We start from the raw sequence: 10868 nt of genomic DNA on the forward strand, positions 1-10868 counted from the left end.
CAACTTAGCCAAGACACATTAGGCAAGACACATTAGCCAAGACACATTAGCCGAGACACATTAGCCAAGACACATTAGCCAAGACACATTAGCCAAGACACCTTAGCCAAAACACATTAGCCAAGACACATTAGCCAAGACACCTTAGCCAAGACACATTAGCCAAGACACATTAGCCAAGACACATTAGCCAAGACACTTTAGCCAAGACACATTAGCCAAGACACCTTAGCCAAGACACCTTAGCCAAGACACCTTAGCCAAGACACCTTAGCCAAGACACCTTAGCCAAGACACATTAGCCAAGACACCTTAGCCAAGACACACTAGCAAAGACACCTTAGCCGAGACATCTTAGCCAAGACACTTTAGCCAAGACACCTTAGCCAAGACACCTTAGCCAAGACACCTTAGCCAAGACACCTTAGCCGAGACACATTAGCCAAGACACATTAGCCAAGACACCTTAGCCAAGACACCTTAGCCAAGACACCTTAGCCAAGACACTTTAGCCAAGACACATTAGCCAAGACACATTAGCCAAGACACCTTAGCCAAGACACATTAGCCAAGACACCTTAGCCAAGACACCTTAGCCAAGACAACTTAGCCAAGACACATTAGCCAAGACACATTAGCCAAGACACCTTAGCCAAGACAACTTAGCCAAGACACATTAGGCAAGACACATTAGCCAAGACACATTAGCCAAGACACATTAGGCAAGACACCTTAGCCAAGACACATTAGCCAAGACACATTAGCCGAGTAACATTAGCCAAGACACATTAGCCAAGACACATTAGCCAAGACACCTTAGCCGAGACACATTAGCTAAGACACATTAGCCAAGACACCTTAGCCAAGACACCTTAGCCAAGACACCTTAGCCAAGACACCTTAGCTAAGACACATTAGCCAAGACACCTTATCCAAGACACCTTAGCCAAGACACATTAGCCAAGACACCTTAGCCAAGACACATTAGCCAAGACACATTAGCCAAGACACATTAGCCAAGACACATTAGCCGAGACACCTAAGCCAAGACACATTAGCCAAGACACATTAGCCGAGACACATTAGCCAAGACACATTAGCCAAGACACTTTAGCCAAGACACCTTAGCCAAGACACCTTAGCCAAGACACCTTAGCCAAGACACCTTAGCCAAGACACCTTATCCAAGACACCTTAGCCAAGACACCTTAGCCAAGACACCTTAGCCAAGACACATTAGCCAAGACACATTAGCCGAGACACCTTAGCCAAGACACATTAGCCAAGACACATTAGCCAAGACACATTAGCCGAGTAACATTAGCCAAGACACATTAGCCAAGACACATTAGCCAAGACACCTTAGCCGAGACACATTAGCTAAGACACATTAGCCAAGACACCTTAGCCAAGACACCTTAGCCAAGACACCTTAGCCAAGACACCTTAGCTAAGACACATTAGCCAAGACACCTTATCCAAGACACCTTAGCCAAGACACATTAGCCAAGACACCTTAGCCAAGACACATTAGCCAAGACACATTAGCCAAGACACATTAGCCAAGACACATTAGCCGAGACACCTAAGCCAAGACACATTAGCCAAGACACATTAGCCGAGACACATTAGCCAAGACACATTAGCCAAGACACTTTAGCCAAGACACCTTAGCCAAGACACCTTAGCCAAGACACCTTAGCCAAGACACCTTAGCCAAGACACCTTATCCAAGACACCTTAGCCAAGACACCTTAGCCAAGACACCTTAGCCATGACACATTAGCCATGACACCTTAGCCAAGACACCTTAGCCAAGACACCTTAGCCAAGACACCTTATCCAAGACACCTTAGCCAAGACACATTAGCCAAGACACCTTAGCCAAGACACATTAGCCAAGACACATTAGCCAAGACACATTAGCCGAGACACCTTAGCCAAGACACATTAGCCAAGACACCTTAGCCAAGACACATTAGCCAAGACACCTTAGCCGAGACACATTAGCCAAGACACATTAGCCAAGACACCTTAGCCAAGACACCTTAGCCAAGACACCTTAGCCAAGACACCTTAGCCAAGACACATTAGCCAAGACACCTTATCCAAGACACCTTAGCCAAGACACTCTAGCCAAGACACCTAAACCAAGACACATTAGCCAAGACACATTAGCCAAGACACATTAGCCAAGACACCTTAGCCAAGACACATTAGCCATGACACCTTAGCCAAGACACCTTAGCCAAGACACCTTAGCCAAGACACCTTAGCCAAGACACATTAGCCAAGACACATTAGCCAAGACACATTAGCCAAGACACATTAGCCGAGACACCTAAGCCAAGACACATTAGCCAAGACACATTAGCCGAGACACATTAGCCGAGTAACATTAGCCAAGACACATTAGCCAAGACACATTAGCCAAGACACCTTAGCCAAGACAACTTAGCCAAGACACATTAGCCAAGACACATTAGCCAAGACACCTTAGCCAAGACAACTTAGCCAAGACACATTAGGCAAGACACATTAGCCAAGACACATTAGCCAAGACACATTAGCCGAGACACCTTAGCCAAGACACATTAGCCAAGACACATTAGCCGAGTAACATTAGCCAAGACACATTAGCCAAGACACATTAGCCAAGACACCTTAGCCGAGACACATTAGCTAAGACACATTAGCCAAGACACCTTAGCCAAGACACCTTAGCCAAGACACCTTAGCCAAGACACCTTAGCTAAGACACATTAGCCAAGACACCTTATCCAAGACACCTTAGCCAAGACACATTAGCCAAGACACCTTAGCCAAGACACATTAGCCAAGACACATTAGCCAAGACACATTAGCCAAGACACATTAGCCGAGACACCTAAGCCAAGACACATTAGCCAAGACACATTAGCCGAGACACATTAGCCAAGACACATTAGCCAAGACACTTTAGCCAAGACACCTTAGCCAAGACACCTTAGCCAAGACACCTTAGCCAAGACACCTTAGCCAAGACACCTTATCCAAGACACCTTAGCCAAGACACCTTAGCCAAGACACCTTAGCCATGACACATTAGCCATGACACCTTAGCCAAGACACCTTAGCCAAGACACCTTAGCCAAGACACCTTATCCAAGACACCTTAGCCAAGACACATTAGCCAAGACACCTTAGCCAAGACACATTAGCCAAGACACATTAGCCAAGACACATTAGCCGAGACACCTTAGCCAAGACACATTAGCCAAGACACCTTAGCCAAGACACATTAGCCAAGACACCTTAGCCGAGACACATTAGCCAAGACACATTAGCCAAGACACCTTAGCCAAGACACCTTAGCCAAGACACCTTAGCCAAGACACCTTAGCCAAGACACATTAGCCAAGACACCTTATCCAAGACACCTTAGCCAAGACACTCTAGCCAAGACACCTAAACCAAGACACATTAGCCAAGACACATTAGCCAAGACACATTAGCCAAGACACCTTAGCCAAGACACATTAGCCATGACACCTTAGCCAAGACACCTTAGCCAAGACACCTTAGCCAAGACACATTAGCCAAGACACATTAGCCAAGACACATTAGCCAAGACACTTTAGCCAAGACACCTTAGCAAGAACACATTAGCCAAGATACATTAGCCAAGACACCTTAGCCAAGACACCTTAGCCAAGACACCTTAGCCAAGACACATTAGCCAAGACACCTTAGCCAAGACACATTAGCCAAGACACATTAGTCAAGACACATTAGCCAAGACACCTTAGCCAAGACACTCTAGCCAAGACACCTTAGCCAAGACACCTTATTCAAGACACATTAGCCAAGACACATTAGCCGAGACACCTTAGCCAAGACACATTAGCCAAGACACCTTAGCCAAGACACATAAACCAAGACACATTAGTCAAGACACATTAGCCAAGACACCTTAGCCAAGACACTCTAGCCAAGACACATTTGCTAAAACACATTAGCCAAGACACATTTGCTAAAACACATTAGCCAAGACACATTAGCCAAGACACATTAGCCAAGACACCTTAGAAAAGACACCTTAGCCAAGACACCTTAGCCAAGACACCTTAGCCAAGACACATTAGCCAAGACACATTAGCCAAGACACATTTGCTAAAACACATTAGCCAAGACACTTTAGCAAGACACCTTAGCCAAGACACATTAGCCAAGATACATTAGCCAAGACACCTTAGCCAAGACACCTTAGCCAAGACACCTTAGCCAAGACACCTTAGCCAAGACACCTTAGCCAAGACACATTAGCCAAGACACCTTAGCCAAGACACATTAGCCAAGACACCTTAACCAAGACACTTTAGCCAAAACACCTTTGCCAATACACATTAGCCAAGACACTTTAGCCAAGACACACTAGCCAAGACACCTTAGCCGAGACATCTTAGCCAAGACACTTTAGAAAAGCCACACTAGTCAAGACGCGTTAGCCAAGACACCTTAGCCAAGACACATTAGAAAAGACACCTTAGCCAAGACACATTAGCCAAGACACCTTAGCCAAGACACCTTATCCAAGACACTTTAGCCAAGACACATTAGCCAAGACACCTTAGCCAAGACACATTAGCCAAGATACATTAGCCAAGACACATTAGCCGAGACACCTTAGCCAAGACACATTAGCCAAGACACCTTAGCCAAGACACATTAGCCAAGACACATTAGCCAAGACAGCTTAGCCAAGACACATTAGCCAAGACACCTTAGCCGAGACACATTAGCCAAGACACATTAGCCAAGACACCTTAGCCAAGACACCTTAGCCAAGACACCTTAGCCAAGACACATTAGCCAAGACACATTAGCCAAGACACATTAGCCAAGACACATTAGCCAAGACACATTAGCCGAGACACCTTAGCCAAGACACATTAGCCAAGACACATTAGCCAAGACACATTAGCCAAGACACATTAGCCAGGACACCTTAGCCAAGACACCTTAGCCAAGACACCTTAGCCAAGACACATTAGCCAAGACACCTTAGCCAAGACACCTTAGCCAAGACAACATAGCCAAGACACATTAGCCAAGACACATTAGCCAAGACACATTAGCCAAGACACATTAGCCAAGACACATTAGCCGAGACACCTTAGCCAAGACACATTAGCCAAGACACATTAGCCAAGACACATTAGCCAAGACACATTAGCCAAGACACCTTAGCCGAGACACATTAGCCAAGACACATTAGCCAAGACACCTTAGCCAAGACACCTTAGCCAAGACAGCTTAGCCAAGACACCTTAGCCAAGACACCTTAGCCAAGACACATTAGCCAAGACACCTTATCCAAGACACCTTAGCCAAGACACATTAGCCAAGACACCTTAGCCAAGACACATTAGCCAAGACACATTAGCCAAGACACATTAGCCAAGACACATTAGCCAAGACACATTAGCCGAGACACCTAAGCCAAGACACATTAGCCAAGACACATTATTCGAGACACATTAGCCAAGACACATTAGCCAAGACACTTTAGCCAAGACACCTTAGCCAAGACACCTTAGCCAAGACACCTTAGCCAAGACACCTTAGCCAAGACACCTTAGCCAAGACACCTTATCCAAGACACCTTAGCCAAGACACCTTAGCCAAGACACCTTAGCCATGACACATTAGCCATGACACCTTAGCCAAGACACCTTAGCCAAGACACCTTAGCCAAGACACCTTATCCAAGACACCTTAGCCAAGACACATTAGCCAAGACACCTTAGCCAAGACACATTAGCCAAGATACATTAGCCAAGACACATTAGCCGAGACACCTTAGCCAAGACACATTAGCCAAGACACCTTAGCCAAGACACATTAGCCAAGACACCTTAGCCGAGACACATTAGCCAAGACACATTAGCCAAGACACCTTAGCCAAGACACCTTAGCCAAGACACCTTAGCCAAGACACATTAGCCAAGACACATTAGCCAAGACACCTTATCCAAGACACCTTAGCCAAGACACTCTAGCCAAGACACCTAAACCAAGACACCTTAGCCAAGACACATTAGCCAAGACACATTAGCCAAGACACCTTAGCCAAGACACATTAGCCATGACACCTTAGCCAAGACACCTTAGCCGAGACATCTTAGCCAAGACACTTTAGAAAAGCCACACTAGTCAAGACGCGTTAGCCAAGACACCTTAGCCAAGACACATTAGAAAAGACACCTTAGCCAAGACACATTAGCCAAGACACCTTAGCCAAGACACCTTATCCAAGACACCTTAGCCAAGACACATTAGCCAAGACACCTTAGCCAAGACACATTAGCCAAGATACATTAGCCAAGACACATTAGCCGAGACACCTTAGCCAAGACACATTAGCCAAGACACCTTAGCCAAGACACATTAGCCAAGACACCTTAGCCAAGACACCTTAGCCATGACACCTTAGCCAAGACACCTTATCCAAGACACCTTAGCCAAGACACCTTAGCCAAGACACATTAGCCAAGACACCTTAGCCAAGACAACATAGCCAAGACACATTAGCCAAGACACATTAGCCAAGACACATTAGCCAAGACACATTAGCCAAGACACATTAGCCGAGACACCTTAGCCAAGACACATTAGCCAAGACACATTAGCCGAGTAACATTAGCCGAGACACATTAGCCAAGACACATTAGCCAAGACACCTTAGCCGAGACACATTAGCCAAGACACATTAGCGAAGACACCTTAGCCAAGACACCTTAGCCAAGACACCTTAGCCAAGACACCTTAGCCAAGACACATTAGCCAAGACACCTTATCCAAGACACCTTAGCCAAAACACATTAGCCAAGACACCTTAGCCAAGACACATTAGCCAAGACACATTAGCCAAGACACATTAGCCAAGACACATTAGCCAAGACACATTAGCCGAGACACCTAAGCCAAGACACATTAGCCAAGACACATTAGCCGAGACACATTAGCCAAGACACATTAGCCAAGACACTTTAGCCAAGACACCTTAGCCAAGACACCTTAGCCAAGACCCCTTAGCCAAGACACCTTAGCCAAGACACCTTATCCAAGACACCTTAGCCAAGACACCTTAGCCAAGACACCTTAGCCATGACACATTAGCCATGACACCTTAGCCAAGACACCTTAGCCAAGACACCTTAGCCAAGACACCTTATCCAAGACACCTTAGCCAAGACACATTAGCCAAGACACCTTAGCCAAGACACATTAGCCAAGATACATTAGCCAAGACACATTAGCCGAGACACCTTAGCCAAGACACATTAGCCAAGACACCTTAGCCAAGACACATTAGCCAAGACACCTTAGCCGAGACACATTAGCCAAGACACATTAGCCAATACACCTTAGCCAAGACACATTAGCCAAGACACCTTAGCCAAGACACCTTAGCCAAGACACATTAGCCAAGACACCTTATCCAAGACACCTTAGCCAAGACACGCTAGCCAAGACACCTAAACCAAGACACACTAGCCAAGACACATTAGCCAAGACACATTAGCCAAGACACCTTAGCCAAGACACATTAGCCATGACACCTTAGCCAAGACACCTTAGCCAAGACACCTTAGCCAAGACACATTAGCCAAGACACATTAGCCAAGACACTTTAGCCAAGACACCTTAGCAAGAACACATTAGCCAAGATACATTAGCCAAGACACCTTAGCCAAGACACCTTAGCCAAGACACCTTAGCCAAGACACCTTAGCCAAGGCACATTAGCCAAGACACCTTAGCCAAGACACATTAGCCAAGACACATTAGTCAAGACACATTAGCCAAGACACCTTAGCCAAGACACTCTAGCCAAGACACCTTAGCCAAGAACCCTTATTCAAGACACATTAGCCAAGACACATTAGCCGAGACACCTTAGCCAAGACACATTAGCCAAGACACCTTAGCCAAGACACATAAGCCAAGACACATTAGTCAAGACACATTAGCCAAGACACCTTAGCCAAGACACTCTAGCCAAGACACCTAAACCAAGACACATTAGCCAAGACACATTAGCCAAGACACCTTAGCCAAGACACATTAGCCAAGACACATTAGCCAAGACACATTAGCCAAGACACATTTGCTAAAACAGATTAGCCAAGACACATTAGCCAAGACACATTAGCCAAGACACATTAGCCAAGACACCTTAGAAAAAACACCTTAGCCAAGACACCTTAGCCAAGACACCTTAGCCAAGACACCCTAGAAAAGACACATTAGCCAAGACACATAAGCCAAGACACATTTGCTAAACCACATTAGCCAAGACACCTTAGCCAAGACACCTTAGCCAAGACACCTTAGCCAAGACACATTAGCCAAGACACCTTAGCCAAGACACATTAGCCAAGATACATTAGCCAAGACACCTTAGCCAAGACACCTTAGCCAAGACACCTTAGCCAAGACACCTTAGCCAAGACACATTAGCCAAGACACCTTAGCCAAGACACATTAGCCAAGACACCTTAGCCAAGACACCTTAGCCAAAACACCTCAGCCAATACACATTAGCCAAGACACTTTAGCCAAGACACACTAGCCAAGACACCTTAGCCGAGACATCTTAGCCAAGACACTTTAGAAAAGCCACACTAGTCAAGACGCGTTAGCCAAGACACCTTAGCCAAGACACATTAGAAAAGACACATTAGCCAAGACACCTTAGCCAAGACACCTTAGCCAAGACACATTAGCCAAGACACATTAGCCAAGACACCTTAGCCAAGACACCTTAGCCAAGACACTCTAGCCAAGACACCTAAACCAAGACACATTAGCCAAGACACATTAGCCAAGACACATTAGCCAAGACACATTAGCCAAGACACATTGGCCAAGACACCTTAGCCAAGACACATTAGCCAAGACACCTTAGCCAAGACACCTTAGCCAAGACACCTTAGCCAAGACACCTTAGCCAAGACACATTAGCCAAGACACGTTAGCCAAGACACATTAGCCAAGACACCTTAGCCAAGACACATTAGCCAAGACACCTTAGCCAAGACACCTTAGCCAAGACACATTAGCCAAGACACCTTAGCCAAGACACATTAGCCAAGACACATTAGCCAAGACACCTTAGCCAAGACACCTTAGCCAAGACAACATAGCCAAGACACATTAGCCAAGACACATTAGCCAAGACACATTAGCCAAGACACATTAGCCAAGACACCTTAGCCAAGACACATTAGCCAAGACACATTAGCCAAGACACCTTAGCCAAGACACCTTAGCCAAGACAACTTAGCCAAGACACCTTAGCCAAGACACATTAGCCAAGACACATTAGCCAAGACACATTAGCCAAGACACCTTAGAAAAGACACCTTAGCCAAGACACATTAGCCAAGACACCTTAGCCAAGACACATTAGCCAAGACACCTTAGCCAAGACACCTTAGTCAAGACACATTAGCCAAGACACATTAGTCAAGACACCTTAGCCAAGACACCTTAGCCAATACACATTAGCCAAGACACTTTAGCCAAGACACACTAGCCAAGACACCTTAGCCGAGACATCTTAGCCAAGACACTTTAGCCAAGCCACACTAGTCAAGACACGTTAGCCAAGACACCTTAGCCAAGACACATTAGCCAAGACACCTTAGCCAAGACACATTAGCCAAGACACATTAGCCAAGACACCTTAGCCAAGACACCTTAGCCAAGACACCTTAGCCAAGACACCTTAGCCAAGACACCTTAGCCAAGACACATTAGAAAAGACACCTTAGCCAAGACACATTAGCCAAGACACCTTAGCCAAGACACATTAGCCAAGACACCTTAGCCAAGACACCTTAGCCAAGACACATTAGCCAAGACACCTTAGCCAAGACACCTTAGCCAAGACACCTTAGCCAAGACACCTTAGCCAAGACACATTAGCCAAGACACATTAGCCAAGACACCTTAGCCAAGACACCTTAGCCAAGACACTCTAGCCAAGACACCTAAACCAAGCCACATTAGCCAAGACACATTAGCCAAGACACATTAGCCAAGACACCTTAGCCAAGACACATTAGCCAAGACACATTAGCCAAGACACCTTAGCCAAGACACATTAGCCAAGACACATTAGCCAAGACACCTTAGCCAAGACACCTTAGCCAAGACACCTTAGCCAAGACACCTTAGCCAAGACACATTAGCCAAGACACATTAGCCAAGACACCTTAGAAAAGACACCTTAGCCAAGACACATTAGCCAAGACACCTTAGCCAAGACACATTAGCCAAGACACCTTAGCCAAGACACCTTAGTCAAGACACATTAGCCAAGACACATTAGTCAAGACACCTTAGCCAAGACACCTTAGCCAATACACATTAGCCAAGACACTTTAGCCAAGACACACTGGCCAAGACACCTAAGCCGAGACATCTTAGCCAAGACACCTTAGCCAAGACTCCTTAGCCGAGACACATTAGCCAAGACACCTTAGCCAAGACACATAAGCCAAGACACCTTAGCCAAGACTGATTAGCCAAGACACCTTAGCCAAGACACATTAGCCAAGACACATTAGCCAAGACACATTAGCCAAGACACATTAGCCAAGACACATTAGCCAAGACACCTTAGCGAAGACACTTTAGCCAAGACACCTTAGCCAAGACACCTAAGCCAAGACACATTAGCCAAGACACATTAGTTGAGACACATTAGAAAAGACACATTAGAAAAGACACCTTAGCCAAGACACATTAGCCAAGACACCTTAGCCAAGACACCTTAGCCAAGACACCTTAGCCAAGACACATTAGCCGAGACACCT

At 45.9% G+C, this 10868-nt stretch overlaps 1 long non-coding RNA gene across 1 annotated transcript; it reads right to left on the reverse strand.

The window, feature by feature from the left end:
* Positions 1-389: 389 nt before the first annotated feature.
* Positions 390-5605, reverse strand: LOC125774580 (uncharacterized). Its single transcript, XR_007421064.1, has 3 exons — positions 5561-5605; positions 3448-3629; positions 390-647 (listed from the first exon to the last, which is right to left on the reverse strand). It is a non-coding gene; the product is annotated as an uncharacterized LOC125774580 (long non-coding RNA).
* Positions 5606-10868: the final 5263 nt, after the last annotated feature.

Source organism: Anopheles funestus, unplaced genomic scaffold (genome assembly GCF_943734845.2).
Source record: "Anopheles funestus unplaced genomic scaffold, idAnoFuneDA-416_04 scaffold_32_ctg1, whole genome shotgun sequence".
NCBI classification, from domain to species: Eukaryota; Metazoa; Arthropoda; class Insecta; order Diptera; family Culicidae; genus Anopheles; species Anopheles funestus.